The 21,041-nt window shown below is 38.7% G+C and overlaps 1 long non-coding RNA gene across 4 annotated transcripts in view; it reads left to right on the top strand.

Moving 5' to 3' along the window:
• The window catches only part of LOC147871656 (uncharacterized), a 162,251-nt gene that overhangs the window by 62,056 nt on the left and 79,154 nt on the right, over positions 1-21,041 (top strand). Inside the window, exon 1 of one of the 4 annotated variants that reach the window (XR_015538524.1) lies at positions 10,933-10,995. The exons of 2 other annotated variants lie outside the window; for them this stretch is intronic. This is a non-coding gene — a long non-coding RNA (uncharacterized LOC147871656). Of the gene's footprint in view, positions 1-10,932; positions 10,996-15,974; positions 18,732-21,041 lie in introns of those variants that run through there. One more of the 4 variants, XR_015538520.1, reaches the window with a different exon arrangement.

Here is a 21,041-nt window from a genome sequence, read left to right as displayed (position 1 = left end):
GCCTCAAATATTCTTTAGTGTTACCTCAAATTTAATTTAAATCTAGCTCAGTTCCCGTAGTGTTACTGCGGCGAAACATGACAAATACTTACATATCTTATTGACTTTCCTTTCCCCAAAAGTTGTCTATCGTAGGCCTTATCATTCGAGAGGTATCATTAATTATCACAGGGAAAAATATCCGTGATCGCAATAATATTTGTCTTTATGGTATCATCCACAGTAATTGATATCAAAGATATTTGTGAGGATTCTAGTCATTCCTTCTGAATGAATATAATTAGCAGTTGGGCCCCATCTTCCGTCTCAGGTTAGTTGCCATATAAATTGAATTTTGAAATGTATTGTACAGTAAGAAAGTGTGAAAAGTAGGTAATTAATCATCCATCTATAAATTTCATTTATGAAAGAATTATTAAATTCTGCGAAGACAGAAAATTGTGTCTGAATAAGATTTGAAGATGCATTTAAAATATTTTAATAATGTTGCTTATGATAGAATTATTAAAAAATGTTTTTTTCTTGTGATAAAATTTCAGCACGAAACGTCTTTGTAAAATATCGACTTTTGTTTAGTTTTATTTGTCCTTTTAGTGCCAGAACCTGTTTCTGATCAAGCCACGTAAGAGGATAATGAATTCCCATTTCCTTTAAAGACTGACCCGGAGCTGTACTGATTTTCATAGTTGAGTCCGGTAAAAACATTTCGAAATTTCCGAAGAAGGCAAAATGTCGCCCTGATGATGGAGGCAGTACGGATTTCTGAAACGTTGGTAATCTTCTACGAGGCTACAGCCCAGAAGACAGCCAGCCATCTTCGTACTCAACCGCCGTGGGACTCTCAAACCCTCACCAATTCGCAGGAGCAGAGGCTTTCAGCTAAGGCGATTCAAAACCCTTCTTGGTTCAACTCACTGATATCTATGCAACCAGAGTTCCTTTCTCAAAGGGCAAATTGCCTGATGGCACTTTGCTCCCTCAAGTGACTGTAGCTCTTAGTCTGAATACGTCAAGGCGTTTACGCAAAAGAGAATTCCTGTTCGTGTCCCAGTTTATAATTCCACCCGTGTTTTTACCTGGCAAGGGATGGCGTCCTGCATTTCGCGTAAACCCTGCACACTTGGAAAATCTTTCGGGTTCGTACGTCGACATAGCTCGTTGAATAGCCATTCGTTCTTATTGTCCTATCACTCGTGATAATAACTTATGACTATTCTTTATCTTTTTTTAGATTATCACAGTGTGGAAACGAGGAAAATTTGTGCAAAATGACGGAACGTCGGTCATAAGTAGATGTACTAAGATGCTTAATAGTTCCAGCAATTACGAAATATAGTATTTTATTATCTGATTCCATTACTGTGGTGCCCTCTGTGAGCGAGATTAAACACTCATCGTGACGTAAAACTGGCTCTGATTTAACGCAGATATTGGATAAGACCGAACTTAAGGCTTAACTCTTCACTTTACTCATCTATAACAAGTAATGATGTATAATTTCTCTCAAATTATTCAATCTAAATACAGAAACTGCGCGAACTTAAATCTGTGTTAGTAATGTTTGACTTATTTATTTAGTGTACATGTTTTGACGGAATCTACGTTTGTAAACAATATAAAAAGAGTCGAAAGCTTTATAAAGACAGACAAATTAAACCTATGTAACTGAATAATTCATAAGAAACTTGTAGTCGCTCATGTTGCCAAGTTAGCCTTCTTTTACGAAATACGAAGGTTCATTACAGTGTTTATAAAAGCCCACTACTGGTCATTACCCACATGGATTTTATCCATACTCTGTCACCATGTTTATTTAAAATGCGTTTTAATATTATCCTACTATTTATGTTTATGTCTTACCAAGTGTTCCCTTTAGGGTTTCCGACCAGTATTTTGTACGCATTTCCACCTTTCTTACGTCACATCTTCATTTATTTGATAATCCCAATAAAATTTCGAAAGAGAACACATTCGTTGTCCGTCTTATTATGTATTTAACTCCTGCTATTTATGTATGTTCATAATATATAATAATAATATATATAAAGAATAATAGACACAGTAAACAAACATCGATTGTTTACTTGTAGAACAAGGCTCTTATTGCGTAATGTATAAATTATTGCCTTTGCGTATTAATTTGTTAGAGGAAATTACTGGATTTAACCGGAAAAAAGTTTGTAATTTGATGAAACCCAAAGTATACGGATGACAGTTCGGACATATTGATCAGAAAGTCAATTACTGTTTTAAAGCTAACGCACTTGGTTCAATATACAACCTACATTAAGCCTTTGAGAAATGCCAGTCTCTCCTAATTGGCGCACATTCTGATGAACGTATTAGGCTTTCATTTTGCCTGTTTCTGTAAAAAAAAATGTAATTAATTTCAATCCCCAGCGTTATTATGATGAATTCTAGCTTAGACTCTAATTTCGGTTCGCAACAGGAAAGTAACAAAACCTCAGCGAACAGATGTTTGTTTTATAAGGCATATTGTCGCTGGTTTAAAAAAGAGAAGAAACATGTTACTGTTATTTTTTCATCTTAGACGGAGAATCTAATCTGCATAGAAAGTACTCTTTGATGGAGTGACAAACAACCGCTCTGAAGAGTTCTCGACGGGGAATGAGTAATGACGTCATACATAATGCATGCAAATTGTGAGAAAATAATAACTTAGGCCGTGACTACTCAGCAAAATATTCTGAAGACGAAGTTCAAGTTCAAAGGAAGAACTCGACAGCTTTCTTAAAAGTTCCGTACACATTTTAGTCCTCACGAAGTGACTTATACCCCTTAGCTAGCCATAACAATTTCCGGCTTTCAGTAACGAATAATTTAATTCGTGTATGACCCTAGAAAACACGACGGAGTGGTACCGAAATACGGGCGGAGCTTCGTAATATGATTTTGAGCAGAATATCATATAATTTAATTTAGTTTTAAAATAAAAACACTTCAATTTATTTAGTGCAGTTAAAAATTGTAAAATAAATCTGCAATATTTACGGGTTGTTTGTATCGGTGTGTTGTTGAAACAAAAACAAATTAATTACATTGGAAGTAACAAAGCTGACTTGTGGCTAAATATATCACAGTCATAGAATTTACTGGTGTGAATCTCTTAAGACAAACTGGTTTGAATTGAATGTTCAACACAGTTATATTCTTGTGGTCGATTTTATCACAAACAGAAGTCATACGCTTTCTGTGTATCTTTACATTTTTGAGTTCTGGCAAATAGAAGACAACGAAAAATAGTAGCTCTAACAGTTCACAGAGTGAATAAGAATCAGTCTGTATTAGAGGCGGATCGTTCATATTAATCGTGTTAGCTCGGCCGACACTTAGCAAAACCAAAAATAAATAAAAAAAATAAAAAAATCAGACAGTCTTCTGTCTTCCTGTTCAGTGCAGAACCAATCGAGTAAAATGAAGAATTTGTCAGCTGCAGCCAGCGAGGTTAGGCTTTCTTTGAGCGGGTTACCACGGGTAACACGAACACTCAACCCCCCCAATTTGAGTTGAAATAGACGCATACCAACATAAGTTTCAAAAATCAATTGTAATATAACTACGTAGCCTATTTAGTGTATCGCCGAAGTAACTTGATAATTATCTTTGATATTACGTGCTTCTGTCACAAATATTTGGAGCAAGATAGGATAGGATAGGATCTAACCGCAAGACGTGATTTAGTGTCAGTTTAAACAAATGATTATGTTGCTGCCAAAAATCTGAAAAGTAAATAATATTAAATTACTAGTCTATGAGTATTACAAGTAATTTACAACAGATTAACTATGTATACCTTCTTATATTTATAATTATATCTACTATATGTATGTACTAAATAGCATAAATACAAGTTTCGGCCATATATAAATGTCTTCAGGCGTGTTATATTTACTAGGACTGTGACTTAAATAATTTTTCTTTCTTTCTTTCTTTCTTTCTTTCTTTCTTTCTTTCTTTCTCTCTTTTACTCGTAGGTGTCGAGGTTTTTATTTATTCATTTTTTTGATCTGTTTGGACAATGGTGGGACTCCTTGGATGAGTGATCAGCCCCATGCGAGGCCTCTGCCTATACAAACACAGAAAGGACGCGGAGAAGCATCCATGCCTTGAGTGGGACTCGAAGCCAGTCGCACGAGGTCCATGCCTCAGACCGCGTGGCAATAATTATCTTTAAACATTAAAATTAATTACATTTAAAATGCCGTTCCTGCCTGTATATAATTTTACATGAAGGCATTCGTTAATCTGCCGTTTGTGTATTGGGATCGTGGGTTCGAAGTCTTCTCAGGGTATGGAAGGCTGTGCTGTGACAAGGGAGTCGTACCATTTTCAAAAATAATTCCGAATTTGAAGAAGTCACAAGGCTCGATCATGATGACTTTGTATTAGAAAAACCAAAGCTGTCCCACTATACGCCATATAGGTCGCTAGGGGGGGAGGCGGTATAGCTCGTACTCGTTCTTAACCTCGGCACTAGATGGGGGTGAGTGGTCAGCATCACGCCCCGGCCGTGCTTAACCCCCAGGGAAAGGACCCCGGTACCCATTTGATAGGAGGCTGGGTGGGCCCCAGAGCCGGTCTGGACGCAGAGGCTAGAGGGAAATGACTTTGTAATGTATTTAAATATATAGGAGAAGATTAGTTTATTTCACACTGAGGAGTAAATAATACCTTCACTTAGTTGTTAATGGAAGAAATATTTTTGGCATTGTGTATCGTTGATGAACTTTCCATTTATTTTAGTAACTGTGTGTTGCTTAGTTATTGTATGTCGTCATCATCATCATCCCCCCCCACCGAGCCTGTATGCTCTGGCGTATTTTTGGTATTGTTTTTAATTTCCATTCATTTTATATGCGTTTTTAAAATTCGGAAATTCTGCATAATTTATTCAGTGGTTTTTGTGTCCAAAAAATTTCAATTCCTTTGTGATCTAATAGTGCATAACCTGCGCTTGTCCGCATAAATTTTATTTACTTGGTTCGTGTACGCTATTTTTTTTCCTCCTGCATAAAATTATAAATACCAACACAAATAAATACCAGAAATAAATGTTTTAACGCTGAATAATGTTGAAGGTGTCGTTTAACAAATAAAGAAAAAATAAAGCCGTTGTAATTTTAAATTTGCAGTAATGCAAACATGACGTTTTTTAATGGACAGATACATCAATGTGTATGTGTGTTCTGCTGTTTAATTTAATTGTTTTTCAATTTCTTTTTCCCCGCAGCGTGTGACCTGTTTTTGCTGTGTAGGACTGAAATACGGGAGTTTTTTTTGAAAGATTACATGTTAAATTATGTATACAAAATAGCTTCCTGTCCTATGAAGTTCGGATAAAAAATTATTTTCCGTTAGCTTCCTCTCAAGAACTTTGCCAAGTTTCATAAACAAAATAAATTAATCGGATTAAAATTTAAACTCTGTTGGGAAACTTGTGTTTAAAGAAATTTAAGTACGGGTAATAATTTATTCACCAGATATTGGAAATAATGGTTTTTAAAAGTTTCTGCTAATTATTTTCTTTGTAGAACATTGCACCTGACTCCCCTCCCAAATTGAAATGCAAATGCCTCAATTCTGTATCACATTAATTCGCATTGGACGTACAACGAAGTTCCATCTTTTTATACATGAGTTATAGGCGTCTGCAAAGGACGCCTTATGGGCTGACCGCGTCTGCACAGTTTTTCCTCCGTCCAGTTGATTTATGTTGTGAGCCACTGGACGGATTTGGATTAAATTCGGCGTGGAGGTTGTGTTATTCTGCACAACCTCAGAATTGTACGAAATGACAGAAGAGTAGACATTGAAGTGCTGCGATCTGGTGGCCCGAAGTGGGAAATATCGATCTGTTACCTCTAATTACAGTTTGCTCATTACAGTCCTCGTGCTTGTTGCTTATGAATTCAGTACAGTTTAACATTTAGCTTTGGACGGCAACACTGAGGTCAGACCGCGGTAATACCTCAGTGGAGAGGGCGGCGTGACATTTTTATACCTAGCCGCGCAAACACTCATAACACTGACCTTTATTCATGAAATTAATTTAATCGCTCGTTTATCTACAGGTTTTTCGTAGAAGCCATTTTGGCTTAGTGACCAAGTTTTCCACTCTTGTAAATAATGTTAAACATTGTGTTATATATTTTTTAATTTATATGTGGTATATGTAGTTCAGAATTTTTATTTGACTGCTCTGTAATTCGATCTAATTGTATCGTTCATATTATTCAGCGGGATATTTAATTATTATATCACCTGTCATTTCCAGGTGTAGTACTTTGTTATTTTTTATGCGCGCTGATTAATATTCTCAATATATCAAATGATTATTTTTAAAAAAAAGAAATGGATTTTCCCTCCGTTGCAGAGAGGTGCCGTGAATCATGTCACAAACAGTTCTGTGCATGCTTTAACCTTTCCTTTCTGCTAATATCAAGCCCTCTGTGCAACGTGCAATATATAATTAACGTTAACAGCAGAAACGCATTAACTGTATTCTACTCGTATAATAGACGTCACGAAAATGCATGCTTCAAGGACGTACGACGTCGCGACACGAACAGCGGAACTCTGGCGAGTTGAACGTTTTGCGGGATTTCCCGCTCAGACCTGCTGTAACCTTTTCATCTGCAATAGGATCTATGAGCTATTTCTATCACTGTATTCTTCATGTATTTGTTGATGTAACAAATACTTTATAACGCATTTAACGTTGCGTTTTATTATTTTAATTATTGAAAAAATATTTCCCTGTATTTAAAATTATTTTTCACCGCGTATTATTTCTATTATTTCTGCCTTATTCGTAATTTTCCCGTCCTATAACGAACTCTTCTCGGGCTACCATTCGTGTCAGGTGGTTGGACGGAGAAAATTGACCTCACCGTCTGCTTTTGACGCTTGGGGTCTTTGGTTTGAATCCCACTTGATGCATTGATATTTGTCCGTGTCTTTCTGTCACGTTGTCCTGTGTAAGAAGAGGTTTTTGCGTCGGGCCGACCCTCGTCCAAGTAGTCTTAGCAAATGTCAGAATGGATTATTAGTGTTAGAAATTAATTCTGAATTAGAAGACATGTCTTCTGTTCTGTAGGATCGCGTAGTCTGGTAGAAGTTTTCCAGCGTTTCAAAGGGTCTTGCTGCCTCCAACAGAGGTCCTGATGATGAAATTAGCAGGCATCTCTGAAACGTCGGAAGACGTCTATCAGACAACACGGGGCCACAACCGAAAATATAGCCATGTTCATACTGGCTGCCTCTAAAACCTCAGACTCTACATAGAACAGACTTAATCGTCAAAATTCAAGAAGAAGAAATTACGGAACCTAAACTAACCTAACCTAGTCTAACCTAACCTAACCTAACCTAACCCAACCTAACCCAACCTAAACTAACCCAACCTAACCTAACCCAACCTAACCTAACCTAACCTAACCCAACCTAAACTAACCCAACCTAACCTAACTCAACCCAACCTAACCCAACCCAACCTAACCCAATCTAACCTAACCCAACCCAACCTAACCTAACCTAACCTAACCTAACCCAACCTAACCCAACCTAACCTAACCTAACCTTATCCTATGCCTTTACATGTTAATCTTGGCATCTTTCTTTATAAAGCTGTGATCAAAACACCTAATACTTCATTAAACATCGAGTGTAATATTATCATCATCATCATCATCAGGATCATCATCATTAACGTCCCCTGATTTCTTGTACCGTGTTTTAGTTTTTTTGCTCTAAACTTAATTTCTACCCGGTACAGATATCCGGTTGTGGAATCGGTACTGTAGAGTGCTGTGTGTTAATGATATTTTCTGACTTCCTAAAATTTAGCTTCAGATGGTTTGAAATCACTCGCCTGCCATGTATCCTATTAAATAATAGGATTCTAGTTACGCGTTCGGTATGTGGAGTCGATCTGAAAAGCTCGTTAGCTTACTTAACTTGGTGTATTGTCTGTTTTAGGAACTATACCTAATTTCCTCACTCACTGAAATTCCAGTTGGATGTTCACACTGCTATTATCGAAATGCCATGTTTCGCTGTCTGTACGCCTATAAAAGTGCGGCATTGGTAGATCTTGTTTTCTGTGTGGCAACCAAAGGCAAGTTAATCGAATAGAACGTGTTGTTATGCCTCGTCACCGGTCTGTTTGTTACTCACAGACTGGACGACCACTGGTCCTTGTTGGGATATGACGCCGCGTAGCCTTGTCAGTGGCCACCGACGTTTCGGAGTAATATGTCATCCTCAGTCGTTTTATTTATAGCCTGAAGATGGAGGCTGTATTTTCATCAGAAATGTTAGTAAAAGCCTACAAGTTTATATAATCTGGTACCGTAACTCACAATAATGCTAACCGTAGTACAAGGGCTGGTTGGACTTTTAAAATTTATAGCTCAAAGAGAATGATTTATTAATTATAATAAAATTTATTTAAGGTTATTTGTAATTCGAGTGAAAAATTAAAATCGCGACGTTCAGTGCGTGAAACACTTTTTGGATGTGAGTGGACCCTTTAAACTCTTTCATGGGTTCAGTCCGTTTCTCAATGATGACAGAACACCTTCGTTACAAAGATCATCAGGTCAATGATGTTTAAGGAAATAATCGCTGGTTTCTCTGAATCATCTGAAACCCATAAGTACAAAGTTCGTAATTATTAATTGTTAAAGTGGGTGGTGCATTAGTTAATAAAGGGCTTTGAGAGCTTAAAACCTTCTGATAAATATAAATTTATCCAATTCAACCGATTTAATTTCAAAATTCAGGTTTAATTGGAATTTTGTAGGTATATAATATGACGTATTGCTCTGTTTAAATATAGAGAATATTTAAACTTTGAGATTACATTGCTTAGTACCATGTAATGGTTGCCCCAAAAATGTGTGCATACGTTATAATGCGGAATATTAACCTTGTGTATATACATATTTTTGGTACACCCTGTTTTATTTCATACATATATATTTTTACGTGCATATCACGTTTCATAAACTTTTTTAACATTTTCCGGTGCGTAAGACCTGCTTGAGGCTGTAAGTGTAGGTCTCGCAGTTAATTAGCGAGTAGAACCTTGTATCAGAAACTGTTGTTGCCCTGAATTACTGTAGTTTCTCCCGTCCACGTTTTGCTCCAGAGTCTGCGTCCATCCCTGAGGTCCACCGTCCCTCGTCTCGTGTTCCTTTGCAGTCGCTTGATTTCATTACCCTAAAAGTACTGGGTGATCATAGACGATATTCCTACCCACCATTCGTATTCGCTGTACACTGACACTCTTTTGTGAATATTTTCTTAAATAACTTGACTGTGTTTTAAAGGACTTGTAAATCATCACCCATCAGTGCAACAGAACGGGCCTTATGCTCCTCTGAGGTTGATGTTTAATGATGTGAGAAGTTCTAAACCTTTCTGGGAACAGATAACTAGTCTTATATAGGAGGATAATATTAAAACAGATTTTGTGTAAATGTGGTAGAAGAGTTAATTGGAGTCATCTGGATCGTGCTAAGGACCGGTGGCGGGAAATAGGGTTTCATAAAATACAGAGAGTTTATTGACTAGCTGATCGCACTGTCAGGTCTCAAAAATAACTTTGATTTCGTGATGTTGGTTGGTTAGTTAGTATCAGATAATGTACTTAAAATTATTCATTGTCAGGACTTTTTCCACCGTCTGTTCTTTAAAATCACGACGTTTCGGAGGCTGGTTCTGTCTCCCTCTTCAGGTGAGAGGTACCCACTTTGTTGGTTTCCTTAGATAGAGATAGTCTCTGTCACTGGAAAAAGTCCTGACAATGAATGATTTTTAGTGTAAACTACCGTCTTCAAAACTCTTTAAAATTGAATCAGATGATGTAGTTTATGAACTGAAGAACAGACATTTTCCGAAATTACATTCTACTAATGTTATCGCTCATCTCATTTACATTTGTCGTTGTTAAACATCCTCAAGCTGTTCATGTTATATATCTATAATATAATACCCTGAAGTGTTCCGTTTGCCGGCCTCGTAGACTAATTTGTTTCAGAGAATTTTTCCTTTATCCATCGTAATATTGATGTTCTTACCAAGCATATTAGAGCACGTCTTCGTTTTGATCATTTCTATAGTAGCCGTCTATGAATTGCGTGCTACAGGGCCACTGAAGCCCAGCGTTGCTAGCTTTGCTCCGATGTGCGTGTCATAACTTTGTTTAATTTTGATGTAAGTTTCCAGCATAAAAGTTTGTGACAGCTACTGTAACAGAAACATGCATCATACACGCAAGGAACGTTTGTTAACATCTTGTTAGTCGGTGTTCATAATTGGAAATACAGTGGATTCTGGTTAATTGGGACACATCGGGACTAGAACACTTTGCCGCAATTAAGCGTCTGCCCCCAATTAAGCGAAGTTCCGCGTAAAGAGTTTGAAAAGGTTTTTTCTTTAAGATTTGTCCCAGATAAACGACCGCCCGGATTAACCGATGGCTTCATTAACCGGAATCCACTGTATTTTGTGTTTAGGCTACGCTTTGAGAGTTGGCTTTGAGCCCGCCTACAGGCAGTGTTTTCGCCTTGTACGGGTAGATTTTAATTATTTTGTATGTTGTGAACATTGACGATTTTTGATATAGAACTCGGAACCTTTTGAATTAGAGGTTAGTACACAACCTTGAAAACTGCACACCACGGAGGAAGTGTCATGAAGATGGTTGTCTTCTCGGCTGTAGCATCGTGTAGTCTGGTTAAAAAATATATCGGACTACACCAGAACACAGCCATCTTCGTGCTCACGGCCGTGAGATATCAACCCGTACTTAGGAAGTGCCACGTTTTTCCAAACTGTGGATTAATTTTATAATTAATGATTGGTGCTTCGTGTGTGACTGACTATATCGTGTTTCTGTCTTTACAGGTGAGTAATCGGACGAGATGGTGGCTCTCAGAAATGAAAGAAAAATCCTACAACTGTGCTTTTGTGAGTATCTATTCAACAGTAATGGCCTCCCTTCCAGCTCAGGTGGTAACAGAATCGATTTGTCATTGATGAAACAACTGTTCGCCTCTTTCAAGTTGTTACCGTGACAAAATGATCCTCACTTGAACACCGGCGCGCCATTTCAGAGCAGACAAAACTTGAAATGTTCCAACGGTTATGACGTACGATTTGTCGATATGTGAATCGACCTGCCTTACACTATAAAAGGAAAAAAAAAAATTGGTTCTATACACGTCTTCACCATAATTTACGACTGAACATTTGTAACATTTTAGCCATTGGTATGACAGAAACCGACTTATATATAAACCATTTAAAGCTTAGTGGTAACTATATGTACCGCTTGCTTAAACAATCACTAGCTGCGCATTTTGTTTAAATGCTTCGTATTATTCTCAAAATATACAGCGATTATTTCCTTAAACAGCGTCGACCAGTTGATCTTTCTAAAGGTGAAGTGTGGAGTTTTCTTTGCGGTACGGACTGAATTCTTAAATCCTATTTAGACGAGTCGCGACTATCGCTGCAATGTTCCCACCGTAAAATTTTTTAATAAAACCATAGCTTTTACCTCCGAAACCAAATATCTGGGTGTCACTCTAGATTCCAAATTGACGTACAAGGCCCACATATCATCCATTCTCCGTACAGCTAACTTCAGACTGAGGCAACTATTTCCTTTACTCAATAAATCCTCCAGAATGGATGTTAATTTATCGTTAATGATCTATAAATCACTCCTCCGGTCCATACTGACATATGCCTCCCCCGCCTGGGGCTACGCTGCTAACACTCATTTACAAAAACTTCAGACATTTCAGAACAAAGTCCTCAGAATAATAACCAAATTGCCAAGGGTTACTCCAATCAGTACCCTACACGAACAGACCGGAATGCCGTTGATCAAGAATTACATTAAAGGATTAGCGAATAGGCTATACTTGAAATCGGCCATCAGCTACAACAGTCAAATTCAAGAGCTAGGACAGTACGATCCCAGCATTGACAAATACCTCCGCCCCCGAGCCCTTCTTGCGAGGTGACCCAACCCGCGAAATCCTCCAATCCTTTTGCTCAATAAACGGTCAGAGGATTGCCTCTGTAGTACATTGTTCTGTAACATTAGCCCAACAGCACACCTTAAAATTCCTTCACCTCCTGCATAAACGCAGCTAAACCTCGGCTTTTCTTTTGTAGCCCCCACTACAGTGTACCACCAGCCCGTTATAGGTACCCCGGAGAGTCCAGTCCATAGGCGGTCACATCGACCACTCCCCTACGCTGGACCGACCGCGAACCAACAAACACAAGACGACCACGGCAAGAAAATGGAAAAATGATTTATGGAATATGGATTGAAACTTTTGTAATTGGATAAGCAACGAGCCAAGTTGGTCGTTTCTTATCCAAAACATATCTTTGTAAAAATGAAAAGAAAAAAAAATGTATCAGTTTTTAATAAAGGAAGCGCAAGGACAGAGGCTACCGTTAGGGCTCGCGATTTTAAATGCCGGACTGCTGGCTAGAAGTCAGCAGCACGCATCCGGAAGGTCCTGCGACCGGCCAACTCGACCAAGGTTTTCCGTGGTTTTCCTCGGTACTAGAGCAAATGCTGAGTTGGTACCCAAACTCCACGTTGCTCTGCATGCCTCCCATGCAGCCCTCTCAGAGTAATATCAAAATTCCGCTCTATAGTAGCCCCCCCCCCAAAAATTAACGTAAATTATTCCTAACGCCACCCCCAAGGCCAATATCAAAATTCAAAATTAACGCAAAGACCCGAATCAACTCCCCCCTACCCTATTTCTTACCCCATCCTGTCTCCTAAATCCCTTGTCCTCACTAAACTTATTCATACCAGAAGGACGAGCGGGCACTGCCTGGGAACCTTCGTAGCCCACAACCAACTTTATACCCCTCCCCCATTTATTGCAGTAGTGCCTATCGCTACTCCCCCCACTTTCTCTCTTCTCTCTCTCTTTTTTTTTTTTTGCGGCCCCCGGGTTACACAGTAGTTTTTGACTGAGTCTGATTTCAACATTCAACCTTTTGCAATCTTAGAACACGATATAATTTAAATTAATAAACATATTACAGCTAGTTGTAAGAATTCCGCATTTTTAATGCTAAGATAATTTGCCTTTCACTATTCAAATGACTTTGCACTGTTACTTATTACCTGACTGGCTTCTCTGGATAACGGGACTGCCACCATGTTCAGGCCGGCCCTGGGTCGAACTCGACCTCCTGTGTGATGACTATCAGAGGGGTGGGGGTGGGTGGAAGGTCCTTTTGTCGGGAGGAGAGCCGCAGAACCGTGAAACATACCACTCACCTCCACGTAAGAGGGTTTTAGAGGAGAAGATTTTACCCTCACTGTCCCACACTCTTTTATAGCGCGGTGTTAAAAAGATTTAAGTGTTCTTTGTTTCAAGGATAACTTTCTTGGACACATGGGACAGGCCGACTGCATTTCACTATCTGCTGTGTTTGTTTCTCCCATCAGGCTTTGTTCGGCACTGCAAATGAAAGGTCTCCAACACACGAAACTTTCGCTGATTAAAATAACAATAGAATACCGTTCCGTGTAGCTATAGAAGTGCTGTGATTTAGGAAGAACACGCACTGAATGGAGATTAATTTCCCGTCTCTACAGAAAATACTCTTTCCTCCTTGACAAGAGATTTAAATGTAGACGATCCCTCTATTTTATGCAGATCCGAAAGATAGTAGTAATGGGAGAACAAGATGTGCTCTCCTGGATCAGCGGGAGGCTGGCTCCTTGATTTGGGGGGGGGGGGGGTGTAGTATGTAAAATTCTGGAAAATGAGATGAAATTTATATATCTAACTCGCGTGTTCGTGCAGTTAACTATTTTTTCCTTTAGTTGAGCACGTAATTCTGAAGTTAGAAAGTGCTGTGATTTATAATGTAATTTGTAAAACTCAAAATGCATAATTTTGACACAGAATATCAGTTTTGATATATACTTATATTTTGGAGATCGGTTCTTCGAAGGATATTTGAAATTTGTGTTCTTACGTGTAAATATCGGCTTGTTAATCTTTTTAATAAAATAATCTCTGTTTATTCTGAGACTCGTAAACTTACAAATACACACTGCGAGCAGTTATTTAATTTTAGAGAAGGTCGTACACGAAGGTTGCCACTTTGCTTTAAACGGTTGAAGACCCTAATGTATAGATTAAGTACATCTTTAATGTAACCGGAGCAGCCTTTCGAATATTCACGTGACCGAAAATTATATAAGAATATTACGTTTAACTTCGTGGCGTTCTGCAGTACTGATTTTTTTTGGAGCCGGAGTAGCTCGGTCATTCTATTGACTGACCACGGATTGGACGACCGGGGTTCGATCTCCGAACGGATTTTTAATGTAGCCTCTGCGTCCAGACCGGCTCTGGGGCCCACCCAGCCTCCTCTACAATGGGTACCGGGATCCTTTCCCGGGGGTTAAGCGCGGCCGGGGCGTGATGCTGACCGCTCACCCCATCTAGTGCCGAGGTCAAGAATGAGTAGGAGCTATGCCTCTCTCCCCCCAAGCGCCTACTTGGCGTGTAGCGTGATATGTTCTTGCTCAGTTAAAAAATTTTCTACAGTGGAGTTGACGACGTCTAGATCTGCCACCACGTTAAAACATTAAGATTTATATTATAAACACACGCCAGTCTGTCGTGTAAAAATGGGAACACGCGAATCTCTGTCTGTAAGCAGTGTTGTACCTAATCCCCTCCCCCCCCCCCCAAAAAATACGGCCATTGTCTGAAAATTTTGTATTTTCGTAATCGTAATACGTAACTGAACCAGTGAAATAAACAAATTAAATTACGACACACGCTTACAGTTTGCGTTAGTAAAGTTCCGTGCGGCTTTTGAAGAGTAGCAGATAACGAGACGGTTTTTTATCTGTGCACAAACAGCTTTGAGTTCTTCTGGTGCACTGGTTTCAATGGCCTCCGTAATCCTGTGATTTGAAGTTTTATCGCCCTCTGTACGCTCAGCTGTTCAGTGAACTGCGTTTTTGTTTCCCCCCCCCCCCAGAAAGGAATCAAGGGGGAATTAATTCCATGTACCCAGGAATCCTCAAAATTGAGCTTGGACAGTTGATTATTAATTAATACAAGTTTAATAAGTTAATATATGTAATTATTGTTGTTAGGCCTGGGCTAATATATAGAGTTGTAGCTGAATTTTACAAGGATCTTATTGTTTTTAGATTTTGTTAAGATATAAGTTTGTCAATTTTATTTTTTAACGAAGTTGCTAAAATGTTATAGGGCACCGTATTATTATTATTATTATTATTATTATTATTACAATTGTACTTTAGGCTTTTCTGGTAATGGAGAAACGTAAGCTTTCTAACACTTACAACTAGTGTTAACAACACTTACGCTGCCTGTGCGGCGAGGAGCCTTTAGTGCATTGGCAGTACCAGCGCGTGTTATGGATCGCAGAGAGTTTAGATCTGTGTTATTGATCGAAGACCATTTGAACGAAAACGCCGTTGAAGGGGAACCTCACTTTGTTGTTTGGGGGGGGCCTTGTAGGCCACCGAATTGAACGCCCCCTTGAATGAAATGTGCAGTTTATGGAGCCGTTGAGTTGAAACGTTAAAATACAGAATTTCGGCATATTTTGAAACCATAATATCAGAAATGGTGAAAAGTGTTTACCGCATTTCGAAAAGGGGCACGCGTGAAATTTACTAATGTAAAATGTGTCACCAATTTCTTCTTTGTCTTGTTTCGTTAAACCGCCATGATTACGAAGAACAAACACTTCTGACATTCTGGACGCGACGCCTGTCTCTTGCGACGCTTTGCCTCGTAGTCTCGTAGAAATTTACCGACGCCAAACGCCTCCATTACCAGCGCCCTGACAATGTGAGTTAGGCTTCTGCGTTTTAATCCTTCGAGTTGAAACTAGGATCAGACTTTTATTTATTTGTGGTTTATTTACCGACGTTGTAAACGGCTGAGCCTATGTAACGTCGTTTTATACGATAATCAATTAATAATGAATTTGAAAGGTCTTGGCGAAATGACGGTACGGAGACACTACACTGATACATATCGAATTCGAAACTCTTAGTTTATCTCTGCCTTTAATCAGATGTCGAAGGCGAGAAAGCCCGAGAAATGGGCGAACGTTGCTTGTGGCCAGACGAACTTAATAAGCCCGAACGTTCGGCGTTTACGACGTCGTACCCGGTAGCACGGAGCCTTCTCCATTTCAGATGCGATTTTCGCCTTATACTAGCGCAGTGTTCTGCAGCCTTTCTTCATCAACGGTGCACTTATTGTGTCTAAGACGTTTTACGGCGGACCACGAAATGTCGCCTCACGAATAAAAGGGATACGGAACTATGCATGGCCATAAATATAAATCCTTGCCATACAAGAATGTGGGTGTTTGAAAACAATACATAGCACGTGGTAGATAAAGCTATCGATGATGAAATGTGCGTTTTTTACGAATTCGCTTTACGAAAGGTATGATATTACCTTTTTTTTCTAACTATAACGTGGGAATATTTTCTTTAAAAAAATTTGGCGGTACACCATTTACGGAACACTGCACTAGATTGACCAGTGTTCTGATTCCTACTCGCAGGATCATTTAATTTGGAATTTTGTACAGTTAACTTCATAGTATTCTTACGAAAACTTTGTTTTTATAAAAATACCCAAGTATCTCTGTGTATTAACTACATTAGGTTATTTATTATTTTCTCTTCAAAAAATAGGAAGAATCTCACCCTTTCATCTCTTTCTTGACTTCGTTTTGTTAAAAGTAGGTTCAGGAGAACATAAACGTCAAATACAAAATGCATCTTTATCTATATTAAGCGTTGTGCAGTGTGTCCGCTGACAAAGTTAAACGCTGCTGTCATCTCCCGACTCACGGCAGCAACTGTGTCATCCACCGCCAAGCTAAAAACATTCACACAACAGTTCAACTCTGTCTAAAATCTTGTCAATATTTATTACTGTTTTGTGTGTGTGGATATGTTTTTTAACTGCGTGATTTTGTTTGTGAGAAATATGTGAACGTGGTTCCGCTAGGAAGTGTCTGAGAAAATTTTGCCTCAAATTACCGGAATCACACTTTCAGTCACAACAGGCATCCATAACTTATAAAGTTTTGTCTACTTGATAAGATTCCTGAGAAAATTGAACGAAATCGGAGACTAGGTTAGAACACAACGCCACTGAACTAACTTAAATCGTCAACATCCGAAATGACGAAGCTGCTTAACTTTCTGCCGTATAAGTCGAGTGTAGTTCATGCTTTGCAAACACATGACTCGGCTTGAAAACAAGTTCTGCATATTTTTTAAATTTGCACAGACATGTTTCCTTCCGAAATAATTTTTGCCGAAATTCAAGAAATTCGACATCATGACGTAACTGCAACCTATTTAAACGGAATAAACACGTTTTCAGTACATTTTAGAGGAGAGATAAGTTGTTTTTTTATTGTTTTTATGGCCTGATACCGAAATGGTATCAGGGAAATATATTACATCTTGGCAGTGAGCCATGCAGTTCTTTCCGGTGACCTGGAAGTAACAGTTGCATGTAACTTTTCTGTGGACGCACTCACTTAACCCTTTGAAGCCGAAGATCGTCTGAATATTATTTATGAATTCAGTCCGTACCGCGAAGAAAACACTACACCTCACCATTACGAAAATCAGCTGGTTAACCCTTTGAAGCCGAAGCTCGTCTTCATAATATTTACGAATCCAGACCGTACCGCGAAGAAAACACTTTACTTAACCATTAGAAGTCGAATCAGGCGGTACCACATAAGATTTAACAAAAGAACATCCGAAGTCAGATGACGGAATGACTAACATCTCCAGTTCGTGGCTGAAGATCTAGATTTAATTCACAGTCCGAATCTTACGATACGAAAAGACGAAGGTGCGTGGTGACGTTGGTAAATCAGCGAAGGGGCGGGCTCGGTGGTATCCATGGCAACTGTGTGGCGCGCGAGAGCCTGAACGAGTTGTATTGCGGGCCCAGTGCTGCTAGTATATCGCGGGATTTGGCGTGGGGTGGACGGAAGAGATTGCTGCTATGATAATTAACACACGATGACACACATTTGACTCTTTTTTGGCTATAATTATATCGTCCTTTGTCATAATTTATTATTTGTACAGTTTAACAGACTGTGTAAGTGACTGGTGGTGGCAAGATCTCTACTGTACTAGCTTGGCAAAATGGTCGGCTTTTGTAAGTTATTTAGAAATGAATTATTCTCGATACAGAAACTGAATTCAAGATATACGGTACTGTAAGTAATTTTGTACAGTGCTTTAAAGTGAGGGCAGTAATTTCAAAATGCAAGAGAAATCAACTGGTTCAAGTGACACTCTGATAAAACTAGCACAGAAACTCGTAAATTGAGGAAATTTTAGTTATCCTAGAAAAATGAATGTTGTGGGTGTAAATTGTAATTAATTGTTATTATAAACTGGTGTTAAATTTCGTAGTTTTGTGGTGTTCGCCATGAGTTCAGTCTTCTGGGTGATATATGTGGTGATTTCTAAGGCGAAAGACGTTTTGTCGATCGTGGTGGACGATGACTTCAAATTTTGCTACATGATCTTATCAATTAAGATCGATTAAGTTGATTTTCGAGGTGATTTTTGATTGAAACCACTCATCATGTTGTGCTATGTAAGTACTCTGTACTTTGGTTAGTTTTAAGGTAAAACAAATAACAGATAATAATTAATCGGTTTATTATCATATATAAAATTTAAATTATGATTCTGTGTGTGTGTGTTCGCTTATAGGTTGAGTACGGTTTCACCAGATTGCAACATTCCTTCACAATTTAAGGAGATATTTGATAGGTAAAATATCTGTGCAAAAGTGCTCTGAGTTTGAGTCTTGGTGAGGGTGTTTGTTGCAGATCAGAAACTAAGCACGTTGGAATAACGGAGCGTAGACAGAACTTCTCTGTTTCTACTGTGAGATTGCAGGAATAAATGTTTCAAACCCAAAAATCAGTCCTGGTATCGATTGCCGGTGAAAATGTTGGTTTTAGAGATGATTTTTCTGTGATATTCAACGTTGTCTATCAAATGATAAGACCCTTGGAAACTTTAGAGCAATGGATATTGATATAATTATGAGCATTTATCGAATTTCGCCTTAGTAACACTGCGGGCACTCTGCTGTTTAGGTTATAAAGTGTCGTAAGATGTTATTTAATCAACGCAGTGTTTGTACAGTCAGTTATCATGATCTTGAAAGAATATGATTCCCAGTGGTTGGCCCAGTAGAAATTTCTATGGCAGTTAAACAAGTGACATTCTACTATAAACGATGTTTTCAAATCAATTTCATTTGTGTGTGTCTCGCCACAGAAAACCAGCTTATAACAATTTCCGCTTATCGACACAGATATTTTTACATTCTTAATATTTACTTTACATTCAGTTAAATATTGCTTGGAGTTTGCATCCACACGGAATTTTCTCAAGTGCTTAATTTTTATCGAGAAATGTAACCGCTTGACGGTAGTCGGTTTAAAACTTCGTTTATCCAGTTGCTTATTCCTGATCGATAAGGCCTAATGTTCTATTCTTTACAGTGGCATGTGTTTTTAAAATGTCAGTGATATATTTCTATACGTATTATATTTTTGAAATAAGACTATAGGCCTACGTTGATATGTAAACGGTATTCGATTCTAATGTGAAATCGATACCACCCACACGACTGTTGGCAGAGATATGTATTGCCTCGTTCATCTCGTTCCGAATCTAGGATCCTCTTTGTTACGTACATATTCTGACTCTAGTCTAAGATAAAAATTGAAGGATGAGGCATTCTGGATTTGATCGCATGAAGATGTACGTACCCACATCTGGATTGAAGTCACATAAGCTAGGTCAGTATTGCGTGTTACCAGGACTATGCAGTTTAAGATGACACAAATTTGTTTTGTGTTCACTGCTGTCATTATCTTTAATGAGACCTCAGGTACTCACGGTGAAGATGTTTATGTTGTTCTTCTGAAAAGTAAATCGGGTGGACAGAAATATATACTCCGTCTGACCAAGGATTCAGGCAGCTTGTACAGTACTGTACAACTGTAGGGTATGTAGCGTACGTCACCAGGTTTCGAATTTCGCCACCGGTAATTCCTTTGTCAGATGGGATTTCGTAGGAAATGTTGTTGTCATACACATATTCCTACGTGAAAGTGTGTTTAATAAATCATGATGCGCGAAATATGTGACAGTAAATGCATTTTGAACGTCTTCACCGCTATTAATAATGTAGATAATTGTTTTAGTCCTCACGTGTAAACAAAACAAACCTATGAAGATACTATGTTCTAGATTTCTGTGCAGGAGGTACTTGGTTCGAGTCTTTGCCGGTCTACCTGCTGCACTGTCTGATGCTTTTAGTAATTTCTCTCATTTCTGTCAGGCGAGTGCCCCGATATCATAAAATAACTCATCAGCTCAGCGGCCTTTCATGTGCCCATATCGATAAGCAATGCAGGTTACACTGCGATATTTGATAATCGAAGATTCGATGATAAATACAATTGAGGTCAGCCACTAGGCGTCGGATGCTTAAAACAAAACCTGGAGCTATGGATCGTGGTATTTCGGAGGAACGCGACCTCAGAAGACCGCCATCGACTTCATATTTACAATCTCGAACCATAAATCTCAAAACCTGTATCAGATTATGGTTAAACGAACTTGCATTGTAGAATAACATACAGAGCTGTTAATTCATGGTGGCCCTTGTTCTCGGCTGCGCAATAAATTTGCCCCCCCCCCCCACAACACTTACTTTTCAGGCGGTGTTAGGATTAGTTTACTGATTGTCATTTCTGAGCGTGATGAACCTAATCCCGATTTTACATACTATTGATATTTCTATAAAAATCTGCTTCATTATTATTCTCCACATCGGGAGCACTAGAACGTTTTAAAACTATTTTTAATGTCCAGTTATCTG

The sequence above is a fragment of the Zootermopsis nevadensis genome, unplaced genomic scaffold, assembly GCF_977971745.1.
Source record: "Zootermopsis nevadensis isolate Lab colony 2312 unplaced genomic scaffold, Znev_1.0 Znev_ptg000045l, whole genome shotgun sequence".
Lineage (NCBI taxonomy): Eukaryota > Metazoa > Arthropoda > Insecta > Blattodea > Termopsidae > Zootermopsis > Zootermopsis nevadensis.
The sequence above is the reverse complement of the archived record's forward strand: the minus strand, read 5'-3'. Positions and strand labels throughout refer to the sequence as shown.